The sequence below is a fragment of the Rhinoderma darwinii genome, assembly GCF_050947455.1.
Source record: "Rhinoderma darwinii isolate aRhiDar2 chromosome 1 unlocalized genomic scaffold, aRhiDar2.hap1 SUPER_1_unloc_26, whole genome shotgun sequence".
NCBI lineage: Eukaryota > Metazoa > Chordata > Amphibia > Anura > Rhinodermatidae > Rhinoderma > Rhinoderma darwinii.
In genome coordinates, this window is record NW_027461663.1 from 208,713 (window position 1) to 235,226 (window position 26,514).

General features: G+C 45.0%; 1 long non-coding RNA gene across 1 annotated transcript; it reads right to left on the reverse strand.

Moving 5' to 3' along the window:
* LOC142671133 (uncharacterized) lies at positions 1 to 26,514 on the reverse strand. The gene is made up of 7 exons (XR_012851792.1): positions 26,028 to 26,514; positions 21,695 to 21,768; positions 17,341 to 17,414; positions 13,059 to 13,132; positions 8,753 to 8,826; positions 4,366 to 4,439; positions 1 to 76 (listed from the first exon to the last, which is right to left on the reverse strand). It is a non-coding gene; the product is annotated as an uncharacterized LOC142671133 (long non-coding RNA).

A 26,514-nucleotide genomic window follows, 5' to 3' on the forward strand; every position in this document is an offset into this window, starting at 1 on the left:
ACCAGTTCTCTGATTCCTCTATTGCCGCTGACTGGAGGATTCCATATCTTGCTTCTTTTCACTTTCAAATAGACACCTAGAAAAAAAAAAAAAGAGGTGTGATAATACGTTCCTGGTATATGCTATAGATGTATTGGATCAGTGAAGAGATGTTAGTGTGCCTAGTTTCTCATAAAATAAAAGTAATTTTTAAAGGGCAATTGAACCCTTTCTGGGATACCTTCTGATGAGCCAAACTAGAGATCCCACCTGAAGAATTCCTATCCAAGAATCTGCACCGTCCACCCCATCCTGACTAGAAGCCACAAGTAGCATAGAAATGTCTCTGACCACATTCCCTAATTTACTCACTGTAGCGCTCACTTCCGCTCCGTCCGGCTGGGTCCCGTAGGGTGCGCGCGCACGCTCGCGCCTGGCCTTAAAGGGCCAGCGCGCGCAATTAGGATCGTCATCATCATCAACTTCCACGATTTCCTGGTCTATAAGAAGGCCCCTGGCCTTCTAATCCTTGCCTGAGCGTTGTTAGTTTTTCCCAGTCTGTCTCGCAAATGGTCCCTTAGTGTCTCCCGTTCCAGCTGTTACCCGTGCCATGTTACCGTTCCTGTATTCCGTATTGTTCCTGTGCTACCCGCGTTCTAGTGCCTTCTGCCACGTCAAGTGCCATCTGCCACGTCAAGTGCCTTCTGCCACGTCAAGTGCCATCTGCCATGTCAAGTGCCATCTGCCACGTCAAGTGCCATCTGCCACGTCAAGTGCCATCTGCCACATCAAGTGCCATCTGCCACGTCGTGCCATCTGCCACGTCAAGTGTCTACCGCTCATCGGATACTGCCCGCCACGTCTGGCGCCACTTGCCGCACCTGCCTCCAACCGTGCTGAAGCCACAGCCACCGCCCGGACAATTTCAGGTACCCAAGCATTACAGTCTGCCATTTTACTTTCGCATAGACTGTGACCTGGTCAGCTGCCGCCCCGCTACAGCGGAGCGGCCTAGTGGGTCCACAAACCCAGTGTCCGTGACACTCACCAATCACATTCTCAAGAATATCCTACAAGAACAATTACGATCGAAAAAAAAAACCTTTTGCAACCACAACCAAACACAACCTGACCATGGAAATCCAACTCAAAATCATTTTATTATCAAAACTGTGTGAATTATTTCTATCACACCTACTTTACGTAATGATAATACTTTCAAGAGTAATTTTATCAACATTTATTAGCCCCACAAAAGACTGAAAACATAACTTTTAAACAAAAGTATAAGTAATCATTTCTTACTTAACTTATGCCTCCTGGAACAAAAACCCTTTTGAGTAAAGTTATTTTTTCTTCTTTGCTCTCCTGAATTAAGAAGTCACGACAGTCACAATGTTCCAATCACAGCACAATGCCCGTTTGAGAACAACAATACCTAAAAAGCTGCAGTACCTGCCACAAAGTCCTCAGTGCCAACCACCTTTCCCCATGACAATCACAATGCCTTTAATGAACCCTATGCAAGCCACAATACCTGCTAGGCCAACCAAAATTCCCACATGACAACCAGAGTGCCCTCTATACCAGCCACAATACCCCAAAAAAAGCCACAATGCTCTTCAGGCCAGCCATAATGCCCCCATAACACCCACAAAGTACCTTATGCCATTTACTATGCCCCATGCCAGCCACCAGGTTCTTAAAAGAGCCACTATGCCTTAAGCCAGCCATATTGCCTCCTTTTAAGTCACAATCAACTCTCTTCCATGCAATAATCAATGCCCTTTAAGCCAGCCCCTATGCCCAAGTGGTATTTAAAACTGGCAATATCCCTTTACGAGCCACTATGCTGCAATAAAAAGCAACAATGCGCTCACTTCCCCCTTTGCCAACTAGCACATGACAGATACAAATCCCCATGCTAGCCGTGACACCTGCCAGACACAATGCCCTCATGACCCCTGCTATGTCCCTTATCCCAGTTAAAATGCCCCCAATGTTAGCCACAATTTCATCCATGCCAGACACAATGCTAAACTAACCACAAAAACACCATGACAGTCAAAGTACCCATGGCAGACAACATGCTTATATGAAATCACCAATATCCCATATCCAAACCAAAATGCCACCATTACAGCTACAATGTCCCCAGTATCCTTTATACCTCTCACAATTCCCCTTATTCCAGACACATTGCCCTCAATGCCCCCTTAGCCAACCGCAATAAAACCATGACAACCACAATGGCCTCAGTGCCCCTATGACAACTATAATGCCCTATGACAGTCAAAAAAGTCATCTTGCCAGCCACAATGACTCCATGAAATTTACTGAACCCCCATCTGCAATATTCCTTATCTCCTCAAAATGCCCTCATGACATCCACAATGTTCATAATCCCAGTCACAATACCCCATGAAACTCACAATAAAGCCCACATGAGAGCCACAGTGCCCATGACAGAAACTATTGCCCTACAATGGCCAAAATGCCCCAATGACAACTACAATGCTCTCATTGCCCATTTTACCAGCCACAATGCCCACATAAATACCTCAATGCCCTCCATGCCAGCCCTAATACCTTCATAACTATTAAAATGCCCCCATGACAGCCACACTGAATTAGAATTCCTCAAAGACAACTGCAATAAGCTTAATGATCCTCTAATCAGTCTCATTGCCCCATGAAGGCCATCATATCCTTTCTACCAGCTATAGTGCTCCATGCCAGCAAAAAATCATATTTTCCAGTCACAATGCTGACCATAAGAGCCAATATGCCACCATGACATCCACAATATCTCTTATCTCAGCCACTATGTCCTTATTACAGCCACAATTAAATTCATGCCAGCCAGAATGCCCTCATCGCCACCTTTCCAAAAGGAAAGTCTCCATACCACCCACAATGCCCCTGTGCAATCTACAATGCCAAAATGACAACAGCTATATCCATTTTCCCAGTCACAAATTCCCCATGCCAGCCATACTTTATTAAAGCAACAATGCTGTCAATGCACCTTATGCTCGCCACAATGCCTCTTTGACCAGCAAAAGCCTTTAATGCCCTTATGCCAGCCTTGAATCCCCACTATAACCAAAATGCTCTCACTTCCTCCTTTGCCAGTTACAATGACCTCCATGCCAGCCAGAATGCCCTTAATTTCCTTTTAGCCAACCACAATATCCCCAAGGCAACCACAAAGCCCTCATGCCAGCCATAATTCCACATTCTTGCCACAATGCCAGATACAATGTACTTAATCCCGGAAACAATACCCCTTATGCCAGCCACATTGCCAAAACGACAACCACAAACTTCCAATGCCCGTATACTAACCATATTGCCTCCATGACAGCCAAAATGTCCTCACATCCCCTTTTGCGAGACACAATACCATCCATGCCAGTCACAACGCCCTCACTTCACCTTTGGCCAAAAACAATGACAACATGACAACCACAAAGCCCCCATGCCAGCCACAATAACACCCGATATGTCTATTATTCCAGTCAAAATGCCGCCATAACAGCCAGTAACAATGCTGCCAATGCCCCTTATGCCAACCACAAGGACACACTGACAGCTACATATAATCAATGCCCATATGACAGACAAAATGCTCTCATTTGCCTAAAAACAAAGCCCTTCATGCCAGCTACAATCTACTCATTTCCTCTTTGTCAACCACAATGTCCACATGACAGTCACAAATCCCTATGCCAGCAATGATGGCACATGTCAGCCACAATGCCCTCCATGCCAGTCACAATGCCATTATTAGCCTATGCAAACTAGAATGGCCTTGTTCTAACCACAATGCCGCTAATTTAAGCCACAATGCCCACATGACACCCGCTATATGCCTTATTCCATCTGGAATGCTCCAACGCCAGCCATAATGGCTCCCATTCAAGCAACAATGCCTAAATGCAAGCCATAATACTCCCATAAGAGCCACTTTGAACCCATTTTACCCACAATGTCCCTTATCGCGGCCACAATATCTCCATGCCAGCCAAAATGCCCTCATTTCTGCTTTTGCCAGTCATAATGCCCCATGACAGCCACAGTTACCTCATTTCCCTCAATGCCGGCCACAGAGGGCCCTCCATACCTGCCACAATGCCCACATGACAGCAAAAATTTCCTATTGGGAAAGGGGAGATGGTGATGAATGTGTATGTTGGAATGTAAATGCAGTGAATCCATGTGCAGAATGCAAAGGCATTTACAATGCCCTGAAATATCTGTAGCCAATATATGTACTACTAGACATGTATTCTTATATACTAGGAAGGTATTACCACACCTCTGAAAGTCCAGAGCTAGAAACTAGCCTGATAATAATCAGTAATTAATAATAATATTAATTACCAGTTCTCTGATTCCTCTATTGCCGCTGACTGGAGGATTCCATATCTTGCTTCTTTTCACTTTCAAATAGACACCTAGAAAAAAAAAAAAAGAGGTGTGATAATACGTTCCTGGTATATGCTATAGATGTATTGGATCAGTGAAGAGATGTTAGTGTGCCTAGTTTCTCATAAAATAAAAGTAATTTTTAAAGGGCAATTGAACCCTTTCTGGGATACCTTCTGATGAGCCAAACTAGAGATCCCACCTGAAGAATTCCTATCCAAGAATCTGCACCGTCCACCCCATCCTGACTAGAAGCCACAAGTAGCATAGAAATGTCTCTGACCACATTCCCTAATTTACTCACTGTAGCGCTCACTTCCGCTCCGTCCGGCTGGGTCCCGTAGGGTGCGCGCGCACGCTCGCGCCCGGCCTTAAAGGGCCAGCGCGCGCAATTAGGATCGTCATCATCATCAACTGCCACGATTTCCTGGTCTATAAGAAGGCCCCTGGCCTTCTAATCCTTGCCTGAGCGTTGTTAGTTTTTCCCAGTCTGTCTCGCAAATGGTCCCTTAGTGTCTCCCGTTCCAGCTGTTACCCGTGCCATGTTACCGTTCCTGTATTCCGTATTGTTCCTGTGCCTACCCGCGTTCTAGTGCCTTCTGCCACGTCAAGTGCCATCTGCCACGTCAAGTGCCTTCTGCCACGTCAAGTGCCATCTGCCATGTCAAGTGCCATCTGCCACGTCAAGTGCCATCTGCCACGTCAAGTGCCATCTGCCACATCAAGTGCCATCTGCCACGTCGTGCCATCTGCCACGTCAAGTGTCTACCGCTCATCGGATACTGCCCGCCACGTCTGGCGCCACTTGCCGCACCTGCCTCCAACCGTGCTGAAGCCACAGCCACCGCCCGGACAATTTCAGGTACCCAAGCATTACAGTCTGCCATTTTACTTTCGCATAGACTGTGACCTGGTCAGCTGCCGCCCCGCTACAGCGGAGCGGCCTAGTGGGTCCACAAACCCAGTGTCCGTGACACTCACCAATCACATTCTCAAGAATATCCTACAAGAACAATTACGATCGAAAAAAAAAACCTTTTGCAAACCACAACCAAACACAACCTGACCATGGAAATCCAACTCAAAATCATTTTATTATCAAAACTGTGTGAATTATTTCTATCACACCTACTTTACGTAATGATAATACTTTCAAGAGTAATTTTATCAACATTTATTAGCCCCACAAAAGACTGAAAACATACTTTTAAACAAAAGTATAAGTAATCATTTCTTACTTAACTTATGCCTCCTGGAACAAAAACCCTTTTGAGTAAAGTTATTTTTTCTTCTTTGCTCTCCTGAATTAAGAAGTCACGACAGTCACAATGTTCCAATCACAGCACAATGCCCGTTTGAGAACAACAATACCTAAAAAGCTGCAGTACCTGCCACAAAGTCCTCAGTGCCAACCACCTTTCCCCATGACAATCACAATGCCTTTAATGAACCCTATGCAAGCCACAATACCTGCTAGGCCAACCAAAATTCCCACATGACAACCAGAGTGCCCTCTATACCAGCCACAATACCCCAAAAAAAGCCACAATGCTCTTCAGGCCAGCCATAATGCCCCCATAACACCCACAAAGTACCTTATGCCATTTACTATGCCCCATGCCAGCCACCAGGTTCTTAAAAGAGCCACTATGCCTTAAGCCAGCCATATTGCCTCCTTTTAAGTCACAATCAACTCTCTTCCATGCAATAATCAATGCCCTTTAAGCCAGCCACTATGCCCAAGTGGTATTTAAAAACTGGCAATATCCCTTTACGAGCCACTATGCTGCAATAAAAAGCAACAATGCGCTCACTTCCCCCTTTGCCAACTAGCACATGACAGATACAAATCCCCATGCTAGCAGTGACACCTGCCAGACACAATGCCCTCATGACCCCTGCTATGTCCCTTATCCCAGTTAAAATGCCCCCAATGTTAGCCACAATTTCATCCATGCCAGACACAATGCTAACTAACCACAAAAACACCATGACAGTCAAAGTACCCCATGGCAGACAACATGCTTATATGAAATCAGCAATATCCCATATCCAAACCAAAATGCCCCCATTACAGCTACAATGTCCCCAGTATCCTTTATACCTCTCACAATTCCCCTTATTCCAGACACATTGCCCTCAATGCCCCCTTAGCCAACCGCAATAAAACCATGACAACCACAATGGCCTCAGTGCCCCTATGACAACTATAATGCCCTATGACAGTCAAAAAAGTCATCTTGCCAGCCACAATGACTCCATGAAATTTACTGAACCCCCATCTGCAATATTCCTTATCTCCTCAAAATGCCCTCATGACATCCACAATGTTAATAATCCCAGTCACAATACCCCATGAAACTCACAATAAAGCCCACATGAGAGCCACAGTGCCCATGACAGAAACTATTGCCCTACAATGGCCAAAATGCCCCAATGACAACTACAATGCTCTTATTGCCCATTTTACCAGCCACAATGCCCACATAAATACCTCAATTCCCTCCATGCCAGCCCTAATACCTTCATAACTATTAAAATGCCCCCATGACAGCCACACTGAATTAGAATTCCTCAAAGACAACTGCAATAAGCTTAATGATCCTCTAATCAGTCTCATTGCCCCATGAAGGCCATCATATCCTTTCTACCAGCTATAGTGCTCCATGCCAGCAAAAAATCATATTTTCCAGTCACAATGCTGACCATAAGAGCCAATATACCACCATGACATCCACAATATCTCTTATCTCAGCCACTATGTCCTTATTACAGCCACAATTAAATTCATGCCAGTCAGAATGCCCTCATCGCCACCTTTCCAAAAGGAGTCTCCATACCACCCACAATGCCCCTGTGCAATCTACAATGCCAAAATGACAACAGCTATATCCATTTTCCCAGTCACAAATCCCCCATGCCAGCCACAATGTACTTTATTAAAGCAACAATGCTGTCAATGCACCTTATGCTCGCCACAATGCCTCTTTGACCAGCAAAAGCCTTTAATGCCCTTATGCCAGCCACGAATCCCCACTATAACCAAAATGCCCTCACTTCCTCCTTTGCCAGTTACAATGACCTCCATGCCAGCCAGAATGACCTTAATTTCCTTTTAGCCAACCACAATATCCCCAAGGCAACCACAAAGCCCTCATGCCAGCCATAATTCCACATTCTTGCCACAATGCCAGATACAATGTACTTAATTCCGGAAACAATACCCCTTATGTCAGCCACATTGCCAAAACGACAACCACAAACTTCCAATGCCCGTATACTAACCATATTGCCTCCATGACAGCCAAAATGTCCTCACATCCCCTTTTGCGAGACACAACACCATCCATGCCAGTCACAACACCCTCACTTCACCCTTGTCCAAAAACAATGACAACATGACAACCACAAAGCCCCCATGCCAGCCACAATAACACCCGATATGTCTATTATTCCAGTCAAAATGCCAACATAACAGCCAGTAACAATGCTGCCAATGCCCCTTATGCCAACCACAAGGACACACTGACAGCTACATATAATCAATGCCCATATGACAGACAAAATGCTCTCATTTGCCTAAAAACAAAGCCCTTCATGCCAGCTACAATGTACTCATTTCCTCTTTGTCAACCACAATGTCCACATGACAGTCACAAATCCCTATGCCAGCAATGATGGCACATGTCAGCCACAATGCCCTCCATGCCAGTCACAATGCCATTATTAGCCTATGCAAACTAGAATGGCCTTGTTCTAACCATAATGCCGCTAATTTAAGCCACAATGCCCACATGACACCCGCTATATGCCTTATTCCATCTGGAATGCTCCAACGCCAGCCATAATGGCTCCCATTCAAGCAACAATGCCTAAATGCAAGCCATAATACTCCCATAAGAGCCACTTTGAACCCATTTCACCCACAATGTCCCTTATCCCGGCCACAATATCTCCATGACAGCCAAAATGTCCTCTATGCCAGCCAAAATGCCCTCATTTCTGCTTTTGCCAGTCATAATGCCCCATGACAGCCACAGTTACCTCATTTCTCTCAATGCCGGCCACAGGGCCCTCCATAAATGCCACAATGCCCACATGACAGCAAAAATTTCCTATGGGGAAAGGGGAGATGGTGATGAATGTGTATGTTGGAATGTAAATGCAGTGAATCCATGTGCAGAATGCAAAGGCATTTACAATGCCCTGAAATATCTGTAGCCAATATATGTACTACTAGACATGTATTCTTATATACTAGGAAGGTATTACCACACCTCTGAAAGTCCAGAGCTAGAAACTAGCCTGATAATAATCAGTAATTAATAATAATATTAATTACCAGTTCTCTGATTCCTCTATTGCCGCTGACTGGAGGATTCCATATCTTGCTTCTTTTCACTTTCAAATAGACACCTAGAAAAAAAAAAAAAGAGGTGTGATAACACGTTCCTGGTATATGCTATAGATGTATTGGATCAGTAAAGAGATGTTAGTGTGCCTAGTTTCTCATAAAACAAAAGTAATTTTTAAAGGGCAATTGAACCCTTTCTGGGATACCTTCTGATGAGCCAAACTAGAGATCCCACCTGAAGAATTCCTATCCAAGAATCTGCACCGTCCACCCCATCCTGACTAGAAGCCACAAGTACCATAGAAATGTCTCTGACCACATTCCCTAATTTACTCACTGTAGCGCTCACTTCCGCTCCGTCCGGCTGGGTCTCCTTGGGTGCGCGCGCACGCTCGCGCCCGGCCTTAAAGGGCCAGCGCGCGCAATTAGGATCGTCATCATCATCAACTGCCACGATTTCCTGGTCTATAAGAAGGCCCCTGGCCTTCTAATCCTTGCCTGAGCGTTGTTAGTTTTTCCCAGTCTGTCTCGCAAATGGTCCCTTAGTGTCTCCCGTTCCAGCTGTTACCCGTGCCATGTTACCGTTCCTGTATTCCGTATTGTTCCTGTGCCTACCCGCGATCTAGTGCCATCTGCCATGTCAAGTGCCATCTGCCACGTCAAGTGCCATCTGCCACATCAAGTGCCATCTGCCACGTCGTGCCATCTGCCACGTCAAGTGTCTACCGCTCATCGGATACTGCCCGCCACGTCTGGCGCCACTTGCCGCACCTGCCTCCAACCGTGCTGAAGCCACAGCCACCGCCCGGACAATTTCAGGTACCCAAGCATTACAGTCTGCCATTTTACTTTCGCATAGACTGTGACCTGGTCAGCTGCCGCCCCGCTACAGCGGAGCGGCCTAGTGGGTCCACAAACCCAGTGTCCGTGACACTCACCAATCACATTCTCAAGAATATCCTACAAGAACAATTACGATCGAAAAAAAAAACCTTTTGCAAACCACAACCAAACACAACCTGGCCATGGAAATCCAACTCAAAATCATTTTATTATCAAAACTGTGTGAATTATTTCTATCACACCTACTTTACGTAATGATAATACTTTCAAGAGTAATTTTATCAACATTTATTAGCCCCACAAAAGACTGAAAACATACTTTTAAACAAAAGTATAAGTAACCATTTCTTACTTAACTTATGCCTCCTGGAACAAAAACCCTTTTGAGTAAAGTTATTTTTTCTTCTTTGCTCTCCTGAATTAAGAAGTCACGACAGTCACAATGTTCCAATCACAGCACAATGCCCGTTTGAGAACAACAATACCTAAAAAGCTGCAGTACCTGCCACAAAGTCCTCAGTGCCAACCACCTTTCCCCATGACAATCACAATGCCTTTAATGAACCCTATGCAAGCCACAATACCTGATAGGCCAACCAAAATTCCCACATGACAACCAGAGTGCCCTCTATACCAGCCACAATACCCCAAAAAAAGCCACAATGCTCTTCAGGCCAGCCATAATGCCCCCATAACACCCACAAAGTACCTTATGCCATTTACTATGCCCCATGCCAGCCACCAGGTTCTTAAAAGAGCCACTATGCCTTAAGCCAGCCATATTGCCTCCTTTTAAGTCACAATCAACTCTCTTCCATGCAATAATCAATGCCCTTTAAGCCAGCCCCTATGCCCAAGTGGTATTTAAAAACTGGCAATATCCCTTTACGAGCCACTATGCTGCAATAAAAAGCAACAATGCGCTCACTTCCCCCTTTGCCAACTAGCACATGACAGATACAAATCCCCATGCTAGCCGTGACACCTGCCAGACACAATGCCCTCATGACCCCTGCTATGTCCCTTATCCCAGTTAAAATGCCCCCAATGTTAGCCACAATTTCATCCATGCCAGACACAATGCTAACTAACCACAAAAACACCATGACAGTCAAAGTACCCCATGGCAGACAACATGCTTATATGAAATCAGCAATATCCCATATCCAAACCAAAATGCCCCCATTACAGCTACAATGTCCCCAGTATCCTTTATACCTCTCACAATTCCCCTTATTCCAGACACATTGCCCTCAATGCCCCCTTAGCCAACCGCAATAAAACCATGACAACCACAATGGCCTCAGTGCCCCTATGACAACTATAATGCCCTATGACAGTCAAAAAAGTCATCTTGCCAGCCACAATGACTCCATGAAATTTACTGAACCCCCATCTGCAATATTCCTTATCTCCTCAAAATGCCCTCATGACATCCACAATGTTAATAATCCCAGTCACAATACCCCATGAAACTCACAATAAAGCCCACATGAGAGCCACAGTGCCCATGACAGAAACTATTGCCCTACAATGGCCAAAATGCCCCAATGACAACTACAATGCTCTTATTGCCCATTTTACCAGCCACAATGCCCACATAAATACCTCAATTCCCTCCATGCCAGCCCTAATACCTTCATAACTATTAAAATGCCCCCATGACAGCCACACTGAATTAGAATTCCTCAAAGACAACTGCAATAAGCTTAATGATCCTCTAATCAGTCTCATTGCCCCATGAAGGCCATCATATCCTTTCTACCAGCTATAGTGCTCCATGCCAGCAAAAAATCATATTTTCCAGTCACAATGCTGACCATAAGAGCCAATATGCCACCATGACATCCACAATATCTCTTATCTCAGCCACTATGTCCTTATTACAGCCACAATTAAATTCATGCCAATCAGAATGCCCTCATCGCCACCTTTCCAAAAGGAGTCTCCATACCACCCACAATGCCCCTGTGCAATCTACAATGCCAAAATGACAACAGCTATATCCATTTTCCCAGTCACAAATCCCCCATGCCAGCCATACTTTATTAAAGCAACAATGCTGTCAATGCACCTTATGCTCGTCACAATGCCTCTTTGACCAGCAAAAGCCTTTAATGCCCTTATGCCAGCCACGAATCCAAACTATAACCAAAATGCTCTCACTTCCTCCTTTGCCAGTTACAATGACCTCCATGCCAGCCAGAATGCCCTTAATTTCCTTTTAGCCAACCACAATATCCCCAAGGCAACCACAAAGCCCTCATGCCAGCCATAATTCCACATTCTTGCCACAATGCCAGATACAATGTACTTAATCCCGGAAACAATACCCCTTATGCCAGCCACATTGCCAAAACGACAACCACAAACTTCCAATGCCCGTATACTAACCATATTGCCTCCATGACAGCCAAAATGTCCTCACATCCCCTTTTGCGAGACACAACACCATCCATGCCAGTCACAACACCCTCACTTCACCCTTGTCCAAAAACAATGACAACATGACAACCACAAAGCCCCCATGCCAGCCACAATAACACCCGATATGTCTATTATTCCAGTCAAAATGCCAACATAACAGCCAGTAACAATGCTGCCAATGCCCCTTATGCCAACCACAAGGACACACTGACAGCTACATATAATCAATGCCCATATGACAGACAAAATGCTCTCATTTGCCTAAAAACAAAGCCCTTCATGCCAGCTACAATGTACTCATTTCCTCTTTGTCAACCACAATGTCCACATGACAGTCACAAATCCCTATGCCAGCAATGATGGCACATGTCAGCCACAATGCCCTCCATGCCAGTCACAATGCCATTATTAGCCTATGCAAACTAGAATGGCCTTGTTCTAACCATAATGCCGCTAATTTAAGCCACAATGCCCACATGACACCCGCTATATGCCTTATTCCATCTGGAATGCTCCAACGCCAGCCATAATGGCTCCCATTCAAGCAACAATGCCTAAATGCAAGCCATAATACTCCCATAAGAGCCACTTTGAACCCATTTCACCCACAATGTCCCTTATCCCGGCCACAATATCTCCATGACAGCCAAAATGTCCTCTATGCCAGCCAAAATGCCCTCATTTCTGCTTTTGCCAGTCATAATGCCCCATGACAGCCACAGTTACCTCATTTCTCTCAATGCCGGCCACAGGGCCCTCCATAAATGCCACAATGCCCACATGACAGCAAAAATTTCCTATGGGGAAAGGGGAGATGGTGATGAATGTGTATGTTGGAATGTAAATGCAGTGAATCCATGTGCAGAATGCAAAGGCATTTACAATGCCCTGAAATATCTGTAGCCAATATATGTACTACTAGACATGTATTCTTATATACTAGGAAGGTATTACCACACCTCTGAAAGTCCAGAGCTAGAAACTAGCCTGATAATAATCAGTAATTAATAATAATATTAATTACCAGTTCTCTGATTCCTCTATTGCCGCTGACTGGAGGATTCCATATCTTGCTTCTTTTCACTTTCAAATAGACACCTAGAAAAAAAAAAAAAGAGGTGTGATAACACGTTCCTGGTATATGCTATAGATGTATTGGATCAGTAAAGAGATGTTAGTGTGCCTAGTTTCTCATAAAACAAAAGTAATTTTTAAAGGGCAATTGAACCCTTTCTGGGATACCTTCTGATGAGCCAAACTAGAGATCCCACCTGAAGAATTCCTATCCAAGAATCTGCACCGTCCACCCCATCCTGACTAGAAGCCACAAGTACCATAGAAATGTCTCTGACCACATTCCCTAATTTACTCACTGTAGCGCTCACTTCCGCTCCGTCCGGCTGGGTCTCCTTGGGTGCGCGCGCACGCTCGCGCCCGGCCTTAAAGGGCCAGCGCGCGCAATTAGGATCGTCATCATCATCAACTGCCACGATTTCCTGGTCTATAAGAAGGCCCCTGGCCTTCTAATCCTTGCCTGAGCGTTGTTAGTTTTTCCCAGTCTGTCTCGCAAATGGTCCCTTAGTGTCTCCCGTTCCAGCTGTTACCCGTGCCATGTTACCGTTCCTGTATTCCGTATTGTTCCTGTGCCTACCCGCGATCTAGTGCCATCTGCCATGTCAAGTGCCATCTGCCACGTCAAGTGCCATCTGCCACATCAAGTGCCATCTGCCACGTCGTGCCATCTGCCACGTCAAGTGTCTACCGCTCATCGGATACTGCCCGCCACGTCTGGCGCCACTTGCCGCACCTGCCTCCAACCGTGCTGAAGCCACAGCCACCGCCCGGACAATTTCAGGTACCCAAGCATTACAGTCTGCCATTTTACTTTCGCATAGACTGTGACCTGGTCAGCTGCCGCCCCGCTACAGCGGAGCGGCCTAGTGGGTCCACAAACCCAGTGTCCGTGACACTCACCAATCACATTCTCAAGAATATCCTACAAGAACAATTACGATCGAAAAAAAAAACCTTTTGCAAACCACAACCAAACACAACCTGGCCATGGAAATCCAACTCAAAATCATTTTATTATCAAAACTGTGTGAATTATTTCTATCACACCTACTTTACGTAATGATAATACTTTCAAGAGTAATTTTATCAACATTTATTAGCCCCACAAAAGACTGAAAACATACTTTTAAACAAAAGTATAAGTAACCATTTCTTACTTAACTTATGCCTCCTGGAACAAAAACCCTTTTGAGTAAAGTTATTTTTTCTTCTTTGCTCTCCTGAATTAAGAAGTCACGACAGTCACAATGTTCCAATCACAGCACAATGCCCGTTTGAGAACAACAATACCTAAAAAGCTGCAGTACCTGCCACAAAGTCCTCAGTGCCAACCACCTTTCCCCATGACAATCACAATGCCTTTAATGAACCCTATGCAAGCCACAATACCTGATAGGCCAACCAAAATTCCCACATGACAACCAGAGTGCCCTCTATACCAGCCACAATACCCCAAAAAAAGCCACAATGCTCTTCAGGCCAGCCATAATGCCCCCATAACACCCACAAAGTACCTTATGCCATTTACTATGCCCCATGCCAGCCACCAGGTTCTTAAAAGAGCCACTATGCCTTAAGCCAGCCATATTGCCTCCTTTTAAGTCACAATCAACTCTCTTCCATGCAATAATCAATGCCCTTTAAGCCAGCCCCTATGCCCAAGTGGTATTTAAAAACTGGCAATATCCCTTTACGAGCCACTATGCTGCAATAAAAAGCAACAATGCGCTCACTTCCCCCTTTGCCAACTAGCACATGACAGATACAAATCCCCATGCTAGCCGTGACACCTGCCAGACACAATGCCCTCATGACCCCTGCTATGTCCCTTATCCCAGTTAAAATGCCCCCAATGTTAGCCACAATTTCATCCATGCCAGACACAATGCTAACTAACCACAAAAACACCATGACAGTCAAAGTACCCCATGGCAGACAACATGCTTATATGAAATCAGCAATATCCCATATCCAAACCAAAATGCCCCCATTACAGCTACAATGTCCCCAGTATCCTTTATACCTCTCACAATTCCCCTTATTCCAGACACATTGCCCTCAATGCCCCCTTAGCCAACCGCAATAAAACCATGACAACCACAATGGCCTCAGTGCCCCTATGACAACTATAATGCCCTATGACAGTCAAAAAAGTCATCTTGCCAGCCACAATGACTCCATGAAATTTACTGAACCCCCATCTGCAATATTCCTTATCTCCTCAAAATGCCCTCATGACATCCACAATGTTAATAATCCCAGTCACAATACCCCATGAAACTCACAATAAAGCCCACATGAGAGCCACAGTGCCCATGACAGAAACTATTGCCCTACAATGGCCAAAATGCCCCAATGACAACTACAATGCTCTTATTGCCCATTTTACCAGCCACAATGCCCACATAAATACCTCAATTCCCTCCATGCCAGCCCTAATACCTTCATAACTATTAAAATGCCCCCATGACAGCCACACTGAATTAGAATTCCTCAAAGACAACTGCAATAAGCTTAATGATCCTCTAATCAGTCTCATTGCCCCATGAAGGCCATCATATCCTTTCTACCAGCTATAGTGCTCCATGCCAGCAAAAAATCATATTTTCCAGTCACAATGCTGACCATAAGAGCCAATATGCCACCATGACATCCACAATATCTCTTATCTCAGCCACTATGTCCTTATTACAGCCACAATTAAATTCATGCCAATCAGAATGCCCTCATCGCCACCTTTCCAAAAGGAGTCTCCATACCACCCACAATGCCCCTGTGCAATCTACAATGCCAAAATGACAACAGCTATATCCATTTTCCCAGTCACAAATCCCCCATGCCAGCCATACTTTATTAAAGCAACAATGCTGTCAATGCACCTTATGCTCGTCACAATGCCTCTTTGACCAGCAAAAGCCTTTAATGCCCTTATGCCAGCCACGAATCCAAACTATAACCAAAATGCTCTCACTTCCTCCTTTGCCAGTTACAATGACCTCCATGCCAGCCAGAATGCCCTTAATTTCCTTTTAGCCAACCACAATATCCCCAAGGCAACCACAAAGCCCTCATGCCAGCCATAATTCCACATTCTTGCCACAATGCCAGATACAATGTACTTAATCCCGGAAACAATACCCCTTATGCCAGCCACATTGCCAAAACGACAACCACAAACTTCCAATGCCCGTATACTAACCATATTGCCTCCATGACAGCCAAAATGTCCTCACATCCCCTTTTGCGAGACACAATACCATCCATGCCAGTCACAACGCCCTCACTTCACCCTTGGCCAAAAACAATGACAATATGACAACCACAAAGCCCCCATGCCAGCCACAATAACACCCGATATGTCTATTATTCCAGTCAAAATGCTGCCATAACAGCCAGTAACAATGCTGCCAATGCCCCTTATGCCAACCACAAGGACACACTGACAGCTACATATAATCAATGCCCATATGACAGACAAAATGCTCTAATTTGCCTAAAAACAAAGCCCTTCATGCCAGCTACAATGTACTCATTTCCTCTTTGTCAACCACAATGTCCACATGACAGTCACAAATCCCTATGCCAGCAATGATGGCACATGTCAGCCACAATGCCCTCCATGCCAGTCACAATGCCATTATTAGCCTATGCAAACTAGAATGGCCTTGTTCTAACCATAATGCCGCTAATTTAAGCCACAATGCCCACATGACACCCGCTATATGCCTTATTCCATCTGGAATGCTCCAACGCCAGCCATAATGGCTCCCATTCAAGCAACAATGCCTAAATGCAAGCCATAATACTCCCATAAGAGCCACTTTGAACCCATTTTACCCACAATGTCCCTTATCCTGGCCACAATATCTCCATGCCAGCCAAAATTCCCTCATTTCTGCTTTTGCCAGTCATAATGCTCCATGACAGCCACAGTTACCTCATTTCTCTCAATGCCGGCCACAGGGCCCTCCATACCTGCCACAATGCCCACATGACAGCAAAAATTTCCTATTGGGAAAGGGGAGATGGTGATGAATGTGTATGTTGGAATGTAAATGCAGTGAATCCATGTGCAGAATGCAAAGGCATTTACAATGCCCTGAAATATCTGTAGCCAATATATGTACTACTAGACATGTATTCTTATATACTAGGAAGGTATTACCACACCTCTGAAAGTCCAGAGCTAGAAACTAGCCTGATAATTATCAGTAATTAATAATATTAATTACCAGTTCTCTGATTCCTCTATTGCCGCTGACTGGAGGATTCCATATCTTGCTTCTTTTCACTTTCAAATAGACACCTAGAAAAAAAAAAAAAAGAGGTGTGATAATACGTTCCTGGTATATGCTATAGATGTATTGGATCAGTAAAGAGATGTTAGTGTGCCTAGTTTCTCATAAAACAAAAGTAATTTTTAAAGGGCAATTGAACCCTTTCTGGGATACCTTCTGATGAGCCAAACTAGAGATCCCACCTGAAGAATTCCTATCCAAGAATCTGCACCGTCCACCCCATCCTGACTAGAAGCCACAAGTAGCATAGAAATGTTTCTGACCACATTCCCTAATTTACTCACTGTAGCGCTCACTTCCGCTCCGTCTGGCTGGGTCCCGTAGGGTGCGCGCGCACGCTCGTGCCCGGCCTTAAAGGGCCAGCGCGCGCGCAATTAGGATCGTCAACATCATCAACTGCCACGATTTCCTGGTCTATAAGAAGGCCCCTGGCCTTCTAATCCTTGCCTGAGCGTTGTTAGTCTTTCCCAGTCTGTCTCGCAAATAGTCCCTTAGTGTCTCCCGTTCCAGCTGTTACCCGTGCCATGTTACCGTTCCTGTATTCCGTATTGTTCCTGTGCCTACCCGCGATCTAGTGCCTTCTGCCACGTCAAGTGCCACCTGCCACGTCAAGTGCCTTCTGCCACGTCAAGTGCCATCTGCCATGTCAAGTGCCATCTGCCACGTCAAGTGCCATCTGCCACGTCACGTGCCATCTGCCACGTCAAGTGTCTACCGCTCATCGGATACTGCCCGCCACGTCTGGCGCCACTTGCCGCACCTGCCTCCAACCGTGCTGAAGCCACAGCCACCGCCCGGACTATTTCAGGTACCCAAGCATTACAGTCTGCCATTTTACTTTCGCATAGACTGTGACCTGGTCAGCTGCCGCCCCGCTACAGCGGAGCTGCCTAGTGGGTCCACAAACCCAGTGTCCGTGACACTCACCAATCACATTCTCAAGAATATCCTACAAGAACAATTACTATAAAAAAAAAATAACCTTTTGCAAACCACAACCAAACACAACCTGACCAGGGAAATCCAACTCAAAATCATTTTATTATCAAAACTGTGTGAATTATTTCTATCACACCTACTTTACGTAATGATAATACTTTCAAGAGTAATTTTATCAACATTTATTAGCCCCACAAAAGACTGAAAACATACTTTTAAACAAAAGTATAAGTAACCATTTCTCACTTAACTTATGCCTCCTGGAACAAAAACCCTTTTGAGTAAAGTTATTTTTTCTTCTTTGCTCTCCTGAATTAAGAAGTCACGACAGTCACAATGTTCCAATCACAGCACAATGCCCGTTTGAGAACAATACCTAAAAAGCTGCAGTACCTGCCACAAAGTCCTCAGTGCCAACCACCTTTCCCCATGACAATCACAATGCCTTTAATGAACCCTATGCAAGCCACAATACCTGCTAGGCCAACCAAAATTCCCACATGACAACAAGAGTGCCCTCTATACCAGCCACAATACCCCAAAAAAAGCCACAATGCTCTTCAGGCCAGCCATAATGCCCCCATAACACCCACAAAGTACCTTATGCCATTTACTATGCCCCATGCCAGCCACCAGGTTCTTATAAGAGCCACTATGCCTTATGCCAGCCATATTGCCTCCTTTTAAGTCACAATCAACTCTCTTCCATGCAATAATCAATGCCCTTTAAGCCAGCCCCTATGCCCAAGTGGTATTTAAAAACTGGCAATATCCCTTTACGAGCCACTATGCTGCAATAAAAAAGCAACAATGCGCTCACTTCCCCCTTTGCCAACTAGCAAATGACAGATACAAATCCCCATGCTAGCCATGACACCTGCCAGACACAATGCCCTCATGACCCCTGCTATGTCCCTTATCCCAGTTAAAATGCCCCCAATGTTAGCCACAATTTCATCCATGCCAGACACAATGCTAACTAACCACAAAAACACCATGACAGTCAAAGTACCCCATTGCAGACAACATGCTTATATGAAATCACCAATATCCCATATCCAAACCAAAATGCCCCCATTACAGCTACAATGTCCCCAGTATCCTTTATACCTCTCACAATTCCCCTTATTCCAGACACATTGCCCTCAATGCCCCCTTAGCCAACCGCAATAAAACCATGACAACCACAAAGGCCTCAGTGCCCCTATGACAACTATAATGCCCTATGACAGTCAAAAAAGTCATCTTGCCAGCCACAATGACTCCATGAAATTTACTAAACCCCCATCTGCAATATTCCTTATCTCCTCAAAATGCCCTCATGACATCCACAATGTTCGTAATCCCAGTCACAATACCCCATGAAACTCACAATAAAGCCCACATGAGAGCCACAGTGCCCATGACAGAAACTATTGCCCTACAATGGCCAAAATGCCCCAATGACAACTACAATGCTCTCATTGCCCATTTTACCAGCCACAATGCCCACATAAATACCTCAATGCCCTCCATGCCAGCCCTAATACCTTCATAACTATTGAAATGCCCCCATGACAGCCACACTGAATTAGAATTCCTCAAAGACAACTGCAATAAGCTTAATGATCCTCTAATCAGTCTCATTGCCCCATGAAGGCCATCATATCCTTTCTACCAGCTATAGTGCTCCATGCCAGCAAAAACTCATATTTTCCAGTCACAATGCTGACCATAATAGCCAATATGCCACCATGACATCCACAATATCTCTTATCTCAGCCACTATGTCCTTATTACAGCCACAATTAAATACATGCCAGCCAGAATGCCTCATCGCCACCTTTCCAAAAGGAAAGTCTCCATACCACCCACAATGCCCCTGTGCAATCTACAATGCCAAAATGACAACAGCTATATCCATTTTCCCAGTCACAAATCCCCCATGCCAGCCACAATGTACTTTATTAAAGCAACAATGCTGTCAATGCACCTTATGCTCGCCACAATGCCTCTTTGACCAGCAAAAGCCTTTAATGCCCTTATGCCAGCCACGAATCCCCACTATAACCAAAATGCCCTCACTTCCTCCTTTGCCAGTTACAATGACCTCCATGCCAGCCAGAATGCCCTTAATTTCCTTTTAGCCAACCACAATATCCTCAAGGCAACCACAAAGCCCTCATGCCAGCAATAATTCCACATTCCAACCACAATGCCAGATACAATGTACTTAATCCCGGAAACAATACCCCTTATGCCAGCCACATTGCCAAAACGACAACCACAAACCTCCAATGCCCGTATACCAACCATATTGCCTCCATGACAGCCAAAATGTCCTCACATCCCCTTTTGCGAGACACAACACCATCCATGCCAGTCACAACACCCTCACTTCACCCTTGTCCAAAAACAATGACAACATGACAACCCCAAAGCCCCCATGCCAGCCACAATAACACCCGATATGTCTATTATTCCAGTCAAAATGCCAACATAACAGCCAGTAACAATGCTGCCAATGCCCCTTATGCCAACCACAAGGACACACTGACAGCTACATATAATCAATGCCCATATGACAGACAAAATGCTCTCATTTGCCTAAAAACAAAGCCCTTCATGCCAGCTACAATGTACTCATTTCCTCTTTGTCAACCACAATGTCCACATGACAGTCACAAATCCCTATGCCAGCAATGATGGCACATGTCAGCCACAATGCCCTCCATGCCAGTCACAATGCCATTATTAGCCTATGCAAACTAGAATGGCCTTGTTCTAACCATAATGCCGCTAATTTAAGCCACAATGCCCACATGACACCCGCTATATGCCTTATTCCATCTGGAATGCTCCAACGCCAGCCATAATGGCTCCCATTCAAGCAACAATGCCTAAATGCAAGCTATAATACTCCCATAAGAGCCACTTTGAACCCATTTTACCCACAATGTCCCTTATCCCGGCCACAATATCTCCATGACAGCCAAAATGTCCTCTATGCCAGCCAAAATGCCCTCATTTCTGCTTTTGCCAGTCATAATGCCCCATGACAGCCACAGTTACCTCATTTCTCTCAATGCCGGCCACAGGGCCCTCCATACCTGCCACAATGCCCACATGACAGCAAAAATTTCCTATGGGGAAAGGGGAGATGGTGATGAATGTGTATGTTGGAATGTAAATGCAGTGAATCCATGTGCAGAATGCAAAGGCATTTACAATGCCATGAAATATCTGTAGCCAATATATGTACTACTAGACATGTATTCTTATATACTAGGAAGGTATTACCACACCTCTGAAAGTCCAGAGCTATAAACTAGCCTGATAATTATCAGTAATTAACAATAATATTAATTACCAGTTCTCTGATTCCTCTATTGCCGCTGACTGGAGGATTCCATATCTTGCTTCTTTTCACTTTCAAATAGACACCTAGAAGAAAAAAAAAGAGGTGTGTTAATACGTTCCTGGTATATGCTATAGATGTATTGGATCAGTAAAGAGATGTTAGTGTGCCTAGTTTCTCATAAAACAAAAGTAATTTTTAAAGGGCAATTGAACCCTTTCTGGGATACCTTCTGATGAGCCAAACTAGAGATCCCACCTGAAGAATTCCTATCCAAGAATCTGCACCGTCCACCCCATCCTGACTAGAAGCCACAAGTACCATAGAAATGTCTCTGACCACATTCCCTAATTTACTCACTGTAGCGCTCACTTCCGCTCCGTCCGGCTGGGTCCCCTTGGGTGCGCGCGCACGCTCGCGCCCGGCCTTAAAGGGCCAGCGCGCGCAATTAGGATCGTCATCATCATCAACTGCCACGATTTCCTGGTCTATAAGAAGGCCCCTGGCCTTCTAATCCTTGCCTGAGCGTTGTTATTTTTTCCCAGTCTGTCTCGCAAATGGTCCCTTAGTGTCTCCCGTTCCAGCTGTTACCCGTGCCATGTTACCGTTCCTGTATTCCGTATTGTTCCTGTGCCTACCCGCGTTCTAGTGCCTTCTGCCATGTCAAGTGCCATCTGCCACGTCAAGTGCCTTCTGCCACATCAAGTGCCATCTGCCATGTCAAGTGCCATCTGCCACGTCAAGTGCCATCTGCCACGTCAAGTGTCTACCGCTCATCGGATACTGCCCGCCACGTCTGGCGCCACTTGCCGCACCTGCCTCCAACCGTGCTGAAGCCACAGCCACCGCCCGGACTATTTCAGGTACCCAAGCATTACAGTCTGCCATTTTACTTTCGCATAGACTGTGACCTGGTCAGCTGCCGCCCCGCTACAGCGGAGTGGCCTAGTGGGTCCACAAACCCAGTGTCCGTGACACTCACCAATCACATTCTCAAGAATATCCTACAAGAACAATTACGATCGAAAAAAAAAAACCTTTTGCAAACCACAACCAAACACAACCTGACCAGGGAAATCCAACTCAAAATCATTTTATTATCAAAACTGTGTGAATTATTTCTATCACACCTACTTTACGTAATGATAATACTTTCAAGAGTAATTTTATCAACATTTATTAGCCCCACAAAAGACTGAAAACATACTTTTACCCAAAAGTATAAGTAACCATTTCTCACTTAACTTATGCCTCCTGGAACAAAAACCCTTTTGAGTAAAGTTATTTTTTCTTCTTTGCTCTCCTGAATTAAGAAGTCATGACAGTCACAATGTTCCAATCACAGCACAATGCCCGTTTGAGAACAACAATACCTAAAAAGCTGCAGTACCTGCCACAAAGTCCTCAGTGCCAACCACCTTTCCCCATGACAATCACAATGCCTTTAATGAACCCTATGCAAGCCACAATACCTGCTAGGCCAACCAAAATTCCCACATGACAACCAGAGTGCCCTCTATACCAGCCACAATACCCCAAAAAAAGCCACAATGCTCTTCAGGCCAGCCATAATGCCCCCATAACACCCACAAAGTACCTTATGCCATTTACTATGCCCCATGCCAGCCACCAGGTTCTTATAAGAGCCACTATGCCTTATGCCAGCCATATTGCCTCCTTTTAAGTCACAATCAACTCTCTTCCATGCAATAATCAATGCCCTTTAAGCCAGCCCCTATGCCCAAGTGGTATTTAAAAACTGGCAATATCCCTTTACGAGCCACTATGCTGCAATAAAAAGCAACAATGCGCTCACTTCCCCCTTTGCCAACTAGCACATGACAGATACAAATCCCCATGCTAGCCATGACACCTGCCAGACACAATGCCCTCATGACCCCTGCTATGTCCCTTATCCCAGTTAAAATGCCCCCAATGTTAGCCACAATTTCATCCATGCCAGACACAATGCTAACTAACCACAAAAACACCATGACAGTCAAAGTACCCCGTGGCAGACAACATGCTTATATGAAATCACCACTATCCCATATCCAAACCAAAATGCCTCCATTACAGCTACAATGTCCCCAGTATCCTTTATACCTCTCACAATTCCCCTTATTCCAGACACATTGCCTTCAATGCCCCCTTAGCCAACCGCAATAAAACCATGACAACCACAATGGCCTCAGTGCCCCTATGACAACTATAATGCCCTATGACAGTCAAAAAAGTCATCTTGCCAGCCACAATGACTCCATGAAATTTACTAAACCCCCATCTGCAATATTCCTTATCTCCTCAAAATGCCCTCATGACATCCACAATGTTCGTAATCCCAGTCACAATACCCCATGAAACTCACAATAAAGCCCACATGAGAGCCACAGTGCCCATGACAGAAACTATTGCCCTACAATGGCCAAAATGCCCCAATGACAACTACAATGCTCTCATTGCCCATTTTACCAGCCACAATGCCCACATAAATACCTCAATGCCCTCCATGCCAGCCCTAATACCTTCATAACTATTAAAATGCCCCCATGACAGCCACACTGAATTAGAATTCCTCAAAGACAACTGCAATAAGCTTAATGATCCTCTAATCAGTCTCATTGCCCCATGAAGGCCATCATATCCTTTCTACCAGCTATAGTGCTCCATGCCAGCAAAAACTCATATTTTCCAGTCACAATGCTGACCATAATAGCCAATATGCCACCATGACATCCACAATATCTCTTATCTCAGCCACTATGTCCTTATTACAGCCACAATTAAATACATGCCAGCCAGAATGCCTCATCGCCACCTTTCCAAAAGGAAAGTCTCCATACCACCCACAATGCCCCTGTGCAATCTACAATGCCAAAATGACAACAGCTATATCCATTTTCCCAGTCACAAATCCCCCATGCCAGCCACAATGTACTTTATTAAAGCAACAATGCTGTCAATGCACCTTATGCTCGCCACAATGCCTCTTTGACCAGCAAAAGCCTTTAATGCCCTTATGCCAGCCACGAATCCCCACTATAACCAAAATGCCCTCACTTCCTCCTTTGCCAGTTACAATGACCTCCATGCCAGCCAGAATGTCCTTAATTTCCTTTTAGCCAACCACAATATCCTCAAGGCAACCACAAAGCCCTCATGCCAGCAATAATTCCACATTCCAACCACAATGCCAGATACAATGTACTTAATCCCGGAAACAATACCCCTTATGCCAGCCACAATGCCAAAACGACAACCACAAACCTCCAATGCCCGTATACCAACCATATTGCCTGCATGACAGCCAAAATGTCCTCACATCCCCTTTTGCGAGACACAACACCATCCATGCCAGTCACAACACCCTCACTTCACCCTTGTCCAAAAACAATGACAACATGACAACCACAAAGCCCCCATGCCAGCCACAATAACACCCGATATGTCTATTATTCCAGTCAAAATGCCACCATAACAGCCAGTAACAATGCTGCCAATGCCCCTTATGCCAACCACAAGGTCACACTGACAGCTACATATAATCAATGCCCATATGACAGACAAAATGCTCTCATTTGCCTAAAAACAAAGCCCTTCATGCCAGCTACAATTTACTCATTTCCTCTTTGTCAACCACAATGTCCACATGACAGTCACAAATCCCTATGCCAGCAATGATGGCACATGTCAGCCACAATGCCCTCCATGCCAGTCACAATGCCATTATTAGCCTATGCAAACTAGAATGGCCTTGTTCTAACCATAATGCCGCTAATTTAAGCCACAATGCCCACATGACACCCGCTATATGCCTTATTCCATCTGGAATGCTCCAACGCCAGCCATAATGGCTCCCATTCAAGCAACAATGCCTAAATGCAAGCCATAATACTCCCATAAGAGCCACTTTGAACCCATTTTACACACAATGTCCCTTATCCCGGCCACAATATCTCCATGACAGCCAAAATGTCCTCTATGCCAGCCAAAATGCCCTCATTTCTGCTTTTGCCAGTCATAATGCCCCATGACAGCCACAGTTACCTCATTTCTCTCAATGCCGGCCACAGGGCCCTCCATACCTGCCACAATGCCCACATGACAGCAAAAATTTCCTATTGGGAAAGGGGAGATGGTGATGAATGTGTATGTTGGAATGTAAATGCAGTGAATCCATGTGCAGAATGCAAAGGCATTTACAATGCCCTGAAATATCTGTAGCCAATATATGTACTACTAGACATGTATTCTTATATACTAGGAAGGTATTACCACACCTCTGAAAGTCCAGAGCTAGAAACTAGCCTGATAATTATCAGTAATTAATAATAATATTAATTACCAGTTCTCTGATTCCTCTATTGCCGCTGACTGGAGGATTCAATATCTTGCTTCTTTTCACTTTCAAATAGACACCTAGAAGAAAAAAAAAGAGGTGTGATAATACGTTCCTGGTATATGCTATAGATGTATTGGATCAGTAAAGAGATGTTAGTGTGCCTAGTTTCTCATAAAACAAAAGTAATTTTTAAAGGGCAATTGAACCCTTTCTGGGATACCTTCTGATGAGCCAAACTAGAGATCCCACCTGAAGAATTCCTATCCAAGAATCTGCACCGTCCACCCCATCCTGACTAGAAGCCACAAGTAACATAGAAATGTCTCTGACCACATTCCCTAATTTACTCACTGTAGCGCTCACTTCCGCTCCGTCCGGCTGGGTCCCGTAGGGTGCGCGCGCACGCTCGCGCCCGGCCTTAAAGGGCCAGCGCGCGCAATTAGGATCGTCATCATCATCAACTGCCACGATTTCCTGGTCTATAAGAAGG